The following is a 7223-nucleotide window of genomic DNA, read 5'->3' as shown; positions in this document are numbered from 1 at the left end:
CTGGCTATGCACATCAAGGCACAAGGCTCAACATGATCATGCATGCAACAATATATCAATGGAACATAATCATATAAATGCAATAATAGAACATGTATACTCTACCAGGGTATCCCGGATAATACGTCCATACCTCTAGGAAGACAACCCCTGAGCACTCTAGCAATCTAGCATCCAAGCCTATAAGCAATAATCACTATATCACTTACAACATCCTAAAAGCCTTAACTAAGCTTGTAGTACCTAAAATCCAATCTACTAAATCTCATGCATTAAATTTAATAAATATTAGGATTATTATTTTTAAGTTTAATTGATTTAAATTCTTTATTTGAATTATGTGCTAATAAAATATTTTATTATTTATTCAAATGATTTTATTTTACTAACTATTTAATTAATGTTTTTAGTTGTTTAAGTTTATTTGTCTCAATGATTTTATTGTGCAATTTAAATTGTTTTAAATATTTTAAAGGTTTAAGCTTGCATATTTAATTGATTTTAATTGTTTAGTTTATTCTTTTAAATGATTTTAATTGTTTAGCTTATTTGTTTAAATATTTTCGAGTGTCCAATTTATTTATTTTTAATAAACTAAGCTTATTGATTAGTTATTTTAAATTATTTTAAATTTCTAACTAATTTATTTAAATCATTTTTAATTGTCCAAATCATTTTAAAGCTTTTTATTTTCGCTTGTTATTTATTTAAACTGCATTTAAACGTTAGTCTAGTTTATTTAAATTATTTTAATCGCACTGTTTATTATTTAAATATTTTATTTATCGTTGTGACATCAAAATTTTTAAGTATTAAAAATTAGCATTTTCAAACCCAGTAAATAGAATTTAAGCATTTAACTCTTAAATGTTCAATTTGAGTGTTTGCTGAATTTGGGCCTAACACTTATAAAATACCATATATTATATTTTATGCATCCTCACCAACTTAAAATGTGTTGACCGGCCCGAAGAGTTTCACCCAGCCCAAATTTGCATTGGCCATTAAAAGAGTTACAACCCAAAACACCCGGCCCATTTACAAGCACCCTTTCTCCAACCCATCGCGGATCGCAGGCTTCACCCCATTTCCTTTCCTCTCCACAGCTCTCGCGATCGGCCTCACTAGGTTTCCTCTTCCATTTCTTCCGATCGCCACAACAGCTCCATTCTTCCGGCAAAAACACCTCTACAGGCGAGCTAATCGAGTTCCTTCCCAGCTCAATCACATGTCAACCGGGTTTTCCTCCTCATTTCTGATTCTTTTAGTTTAAGGCAAGATTTATGGGCTTTTTGGCCACCAAGTAGATTATTACTTTGCGTGATTGTGTTCCTGCCTGTGTGTGCGAGATTTTTCTAAAGTTATGAGGTTGTCCGATTATTTTCTGCATTTTGTGAAAACTGCTCATGTTCTCTATTTCTTTGGATTAGTCGTTCGAATCCCTGTTTCCCTTTGGTGTATTTTCTGATTATGGAGCAGGTTTCAGCATTTTTTTGCGCATCTTGATAGGTTTCTCGAGTTCCCTGTTCTATCCGCTTGTTTGGGTTTAGTCGTGCATTTTCTTTTCTTTATCCTTTTCATTGTGTTGCACGTACTGGTGCTGGAACTTGGTGTTTTGTTGGTGATGGTTAGTTGTGAGTTAGAGATTACGGTTTAATGTATTCATTTTATCCCTGTTTCGAACTACTCATTGCGTTTGGAGTTTATTGGTTTGATTTCTTGCGTGTTGCTTGGATGGTGATATAGAGGCTTCCATGGTTGAGACGTAGCTCACATGGTAGTGCTTAGGATGGGTGAAAATGGCTAGCAAATTGGGAGTGAATGGCTGGTGATTTAGGTGTTGTAGAGGTCGGTTATGAGGGGCAGGGCAGGGGCTGTTCTTGGAAGTCACACTAGGCTTGGGGGAAAGCTGTTTTAATGGTTTAAAAAGAGGTTAGGGGTGGTCGTGTGGTTAGATTATAGGCTGGAAACCTAGAGGATCATGGGTTAAAGGTCTAAGAGAGGTCCAAGTAGGAAGAGTTGCACTGTTTCTGCCAAAAACAGGGCTGTCCGGTAATGGTTGATCAAGGCGGGGTTGCACTCATGTTTTGGCTAAGGGCACGGGTTTGGGAATAGACTAGGATGTTAGGGAAACGCCGTTTCAAGCGGGAACTAATTCGGGTAAGTTTTGGTCAATTTCTAGGCTATTGGTTGTTGAGGCACAAAATATAGTTGCTAGGTGTTGTTGCCTGGAAAAAATTTACTGCCAATAATTATGGGGTAAGAATGGTACTTCGAGGATGACTTTCTAGTTGAGTATAGATTTCTTGGGAACCATGCTTTCAAGCGGAAGTCGTTTTGACTAAGAATTTTATAATTTAAAAGTTTTGCAAGTGGATTGCTCGGGATACGTCCTAAGTGCCAAAAATTTAAGGCTAGATTCTTAGCTATGGTTTGTCACCTAAATCACCATCCTTGTCAACTATGTTTCATCATTTACTTGTGAATCGAGTAATCGAGTAAATATTTTCAAAGAAGGTCATTTCCATAAATGCATGCTATATCTTTGAGTCGAGTCAAGTAAGAATGAAAGAAAATATTTTTGAACGAAGTGAGTTGATTGTGACTATAGAAATGACGTGTTTGTGTGGGGTTGGGAGACGTTCTGACCTACCTTACCAAAGGATGTGTATGTGTGGGGTTGAGAGACGTCTTGGCCTACCTTACCAAATATAGACGTGTATGCGTGGGGTTGAGAGAAATCTTGGCCTCCCTTACCAAGTATGGGCAAGAATGGGTTGGGGAAATACCTGACCTCCTTGCGGCATAGTGCACTGCAGCCATGATCATGATCGAAAACACAGGGTCACAATTCAAGGATCTGAGTTCACAGTTACAGATTTTAGTTACAGTTTCAGTTACAGATCAGTTCTAATTTGACTCGACTTAGTTTATATTCAGTTTCAGTCATGTATGAGATTAAGTAAATTTTAAGAAAGTTCCCAAGTTTAAATGTGTGAGTTCATTGCATGCATTACATCTCATTCAAATTTATCATTCAACTTTTCGGAGCAAGTTTCAAGTATATTAAGTACAAGTATTTTAAGTAGTAAGCATGTACTTTTAAACCCTCGTTATTTCCCCCATATTCTTGTTGGGCCCCTAGGCTCACTAAATCTACTTGGTGCAGGTAAAAGTTATCATCGAGATTGCGGGGCGGGACTTTCGAGTGAACTGTGATGCGGGCACGGCACATCCCTCTGACCATGCCAATCTTCCGCAAAAGTTTATTTTAACACTTAAAGTCTTTTATTATGTTGATTGGATAAATGATATTGTAATAATTTATAGAATTATTTGTGGGCACGTAAATATGTAATTGTTTAATCTTTTGTTGTTCGAAATGTCGAATTTCTTCTCCGGTTCTCGTTCTTTTCTCGATCTAGTTTATTTAGTGTTGCTTGATTTTCTTTAAAATTTGTTGTCTGTGACAGGTGGTTTGTGATTTAAATAGATAAGTCATGCCGAAATTTTCAGAAAAAAAAATCCGCATTTAATTTAATTTAATTTAAAGTAGAGTTTGGTTCGTTTCAAAGCTATTGCATACTCCTAAATATTTTTAGAAAGCAAAAGCTATACCTGCGTCCATCGTCAGCCCTTTGATGTCGATATCCTCACAACTAGGTCACAGCTCCGCTACGACGCCTCGATCGCACTGCCGCTTTTGTATTTCCAATAGGACGCATAGAACTCCCTAGATCTAAGCTAGAAGGCTAAGGAAAAGAGAGGAGAAAGGGACTCGGTGCGCTTGAAAATGAAGCTCGGAATCTCTATTTATAGATGGAGTTCGGAGCCTCCGAACCCGACTTCGGAGCCTCTAATCCAGTTCGGATCCTCCGTTTTTTACTTCGGAGCCTCCGATCCAGTTCGGAGCCTCCGATCCTGACTTCGGATCCTTCGATGTCCCATCAATGATGTCATCAATGACGTAATATTCTCGGACAGCTGGCCATACAAGTTCGGATCCTCCTAACCAGTTCGGAGCCTCCTAACCTGGTTCGGATCCTCCGAACCCTCGGAACCCTTGGAACCTTTCCGACCATTTTGAGTGTCCTGGATCCATTTTTGAACTCCTTAGACTTGTTAGGAAATCCCTTAATCGTATTTAGGCTAGTTAATCATTATTTACGCCCTTAAGTAACTTATTTTGGAGACGGGTTACTACATTCTCCCCCACTTAAGAGATTTCATCCTCGAAATCGAGACTAGGATGATCAGAACAAAATGAAATAATATTGCAATACTTAAGTTACAATTACAACTTAACTGCAAAATAAGTTACAATTAAAACAACTCTGGATGTTCTGAACGCATATGACTCTCGAGCTCCCAAGTAGCTTCCTCAGGACCTAGTCGTCGTCGCTGCCACTGAACCATGACCAGAGGGATGCGCTTATTCCGAAGTACTTTGTCCTTTCTGTCAAAAATTCTGAGTGGCTTTTCCACATAGGACAAATCAGGCTCCAACTGAACCTCCGTCGAATGTAGAATATGCGACTCATCTGCCACGTACTGACGAAGTAGCGATACGTGGAATACATTATGGATGCTATATAGATACTACTGTAGCGCCAAACGATAAGCCACACCCCCGACCTTTTCCAAAATTTCAAACGGACCAAGGAATCTTGGAGCTAGCTTTCCCTTGAGACCGAACCTCAATACCTTCCGAAAAGGCGAAACTCTCAAGAAAACATGCTCCCCGGCCTCGAAATGCAGAGGTCTGCGCTTGGTGTTGGCGTAACTGGCATATCTATCTTGTGCAGTCTTGATCCTTCTCTTGATCAGTTCAACTTTATCCACCATTTGCTGAACTAACTCTGATCCTTCTACTTGTCTCTCCCCTACTTCGTCCCAGAATAAGGGTGTACGACAACGGCGACCGTAAAGAGCCTCGAACGGTGCCATACCAATACTGCGGTGGTGGCTATTGTTATACGCAAACTATATCATCGGCAAGTGATCTTGCCTTGATAATCCAAAATCCATCACGGAAGATCTCAACATATCCTCTAATGTCCGAATGGTCCTCTCAGACTGTTCGTCAGTCTCTGGATGATACGTTGTGCTGAGGCTCAAAGTAGTACCCAAAGTTCGCTGAAAACTACCCCAAAATCTTGAGGTGAACCTTGGATCTCTATCACTGACAATGCTCGACGGTACTCCATGCAAACGAACTACTTCCCGAATGTACAACCTTGCCATGCGATCAAAACTGTACTCGCGGTTGTATGGGATAAAATGAGCAGATTTGGACAACCTAGCCACAACCACCCATATTGCATCACACTGGCTGGACGTCATTGGAAAGTAGGTGACAAAATCCATCGTTACATGCTCCCACTTCCATTCTGGAATTTCCAAACTATGCATCAGACCGCCCGGTCGTCGATGCTCCGCCTTAACATGCTGGCAAACAAGACAACGAGATACAAACTGGTACACACTGCATTTCATACCTTCCACCAAAATCTGCTACGTATATCTTTATACATATTGGCACTGCCTGGGTGTACGAAAAATCTACTACGATGTGCTTGAGACAAAAATTCGTCCCTCAAGGCTGAGTCATTAGGTACCACAACTCTGCCAGACAAGCACAACATTCCATCCGCCTGGAAATGAAAACCAGATGTGTTGTCTCCCTGAGCAAGTCTTGCCATTTTCTGCGTCTTCGAATCAGAAAACTGCGCTTCTCGAATTCGAGCAAACAAAGATGGCTCGGCTAGTACTGAGAAAACCCGGATTCCCTGTTGTCCCTTCTTATGCCGAAACATAAATCCCGAAGAGCAACATTCTTGAATGGTGCTAGCCCTTGCACAGATGCTGAGAGCACTAACATTCACTTTTCGGCTAAGTGCGTCCGCCACTAGGTTAGAAGTACCGGGATGATACTTGATCTCGCAATCGTAATCCTTAAGAAGGTCTAACCATCGACGATGTCTCATGTTCAGCTCTGCCTGAGTGAGCAAGTATTTCAAACTCTTGTGGTTTGAAAAAATCTCGAACCTCTCTCCATACAAGTAATGGCGCCAAATCTTCAGTGCAAACACGATTGCTGCAAGCTCCAAATTGTGCACTGGGTAGTTCCCTTCGCGAGTCTTCAATTGTCTGGAAGCATAGACAATCACATTCCTATTCTGGGTCAACACACAGCCTAGACCTTGAAGAGATGCATCAGTGAAAACCACGTAACCCCCGGATCCTGATGGTAATGCGAGAACAGGTGCAGTAGTCATTCGTCCCTTCAACTCGTTGAAGCTCTGCTCACATTCTCTTGACCAAACAAAAGAAACATCATTTCTTGTCAACTGTGTCAGAGGCCTAGCAATTCGTGAGAAATTCTCGATAAACTGCCGGTAATATCCTGCCAATCCCAAAAAGCTACGAATATATGAAGCTGTAGTCGGACGCGACCAATTCAAAATAGCTTCTGCCTTACTCGGATCGACTGATACTCCTTCTCGAGATATCACATGACCAAGAAATATTACTCGGTCAATCCAAAACTCGCATTTGCTAAACTTGACATACAGCTGCTTCTCTCGGAGAATCTGCAATACAATTCTCAAGTGCTGAGCATGTTCATCAACACTACGCGAATAGACCAAAATGTCGTCGATGAAGACAACGACAAACTTTTCTAGAAAATCGTAGAAAACCCTGTTCATTAAGTCCATGAACACCGCAGGTGCATTCATTAACCCAAAAGGCATCACTAAAAACTCATAGTGACCATATCGGGTACGAAATGCTGTCTTCAAAATATCCGCATCTCGAACACGCAACTGATGATACCCTGACCGTAAATCAATCTTGGAGTACAAAGGCAGTACCCTGAAGCTGGTCGAACAAATCATCAATTCATGGCAAAGGATATTTGTTCTTGACATTTGCACGGTTCAATTGTCTGTAGTCGATACAGAGACGCATAGAACCATCCTTCTTTTTAACGAAAAGAACTGGTGCTCCCCAAGGTGACACGCTCGGTCGGATATATCTCTTATCCAACAAATCTTGTAACTGCTGTTGCAACTCTTTAATCTCTGATGGTGCCAGTCGGTACGGTGCTCGAGAAATTGGAGTTGTCCTTGGTACAAGTTCAATCCCGAACTCGACCTCTTGGATATGAGAAAATCCTGGAATCTCGTCTGGAAAGACATCCGGATACTCACAAACTATGG

General features: G+C 40.5%; 1 long non-coding RNA gene across 1 annotated transcript; it reads left to right on the top strand.

The window, feature by feature from the left end:
• The first annotated feature begins 1071 nt into the window (after positions 1-1071).
• On the top strand, positions 1072-3383 carry LOC140878183 (uncharacterized). The gene is made up of 2 exons (XR_012149316.1): positions 1072-1274; positions 3170-3383. It is a non-coding gene; the product is annotated as an uncharacterized lncRNA (long non-coding RNA).
• Positions 3384-7223: the final 3840 nt, after the last annotated feature.

Source organism: Henckelia pumila, chromosome 2, assembly GCF_033568475.1.
Source record: "Henckelia pumila isolate YLH828 chromosome 2, ASM3356847v2, whole genome shotgun sequence".
In the NCBI taxonomy this organism is placed as follows: Eukaryota; Viridiplantae; Streptophyta; class Magnoliopsida; order Lamiales; family Gesneriaceae; genus Henckelia; species Henckelia pumila.
Note: the sequence above shows the minus strand (reverse complement) of the source record. Positions and strands in the feature narration are given on the sequence as shown.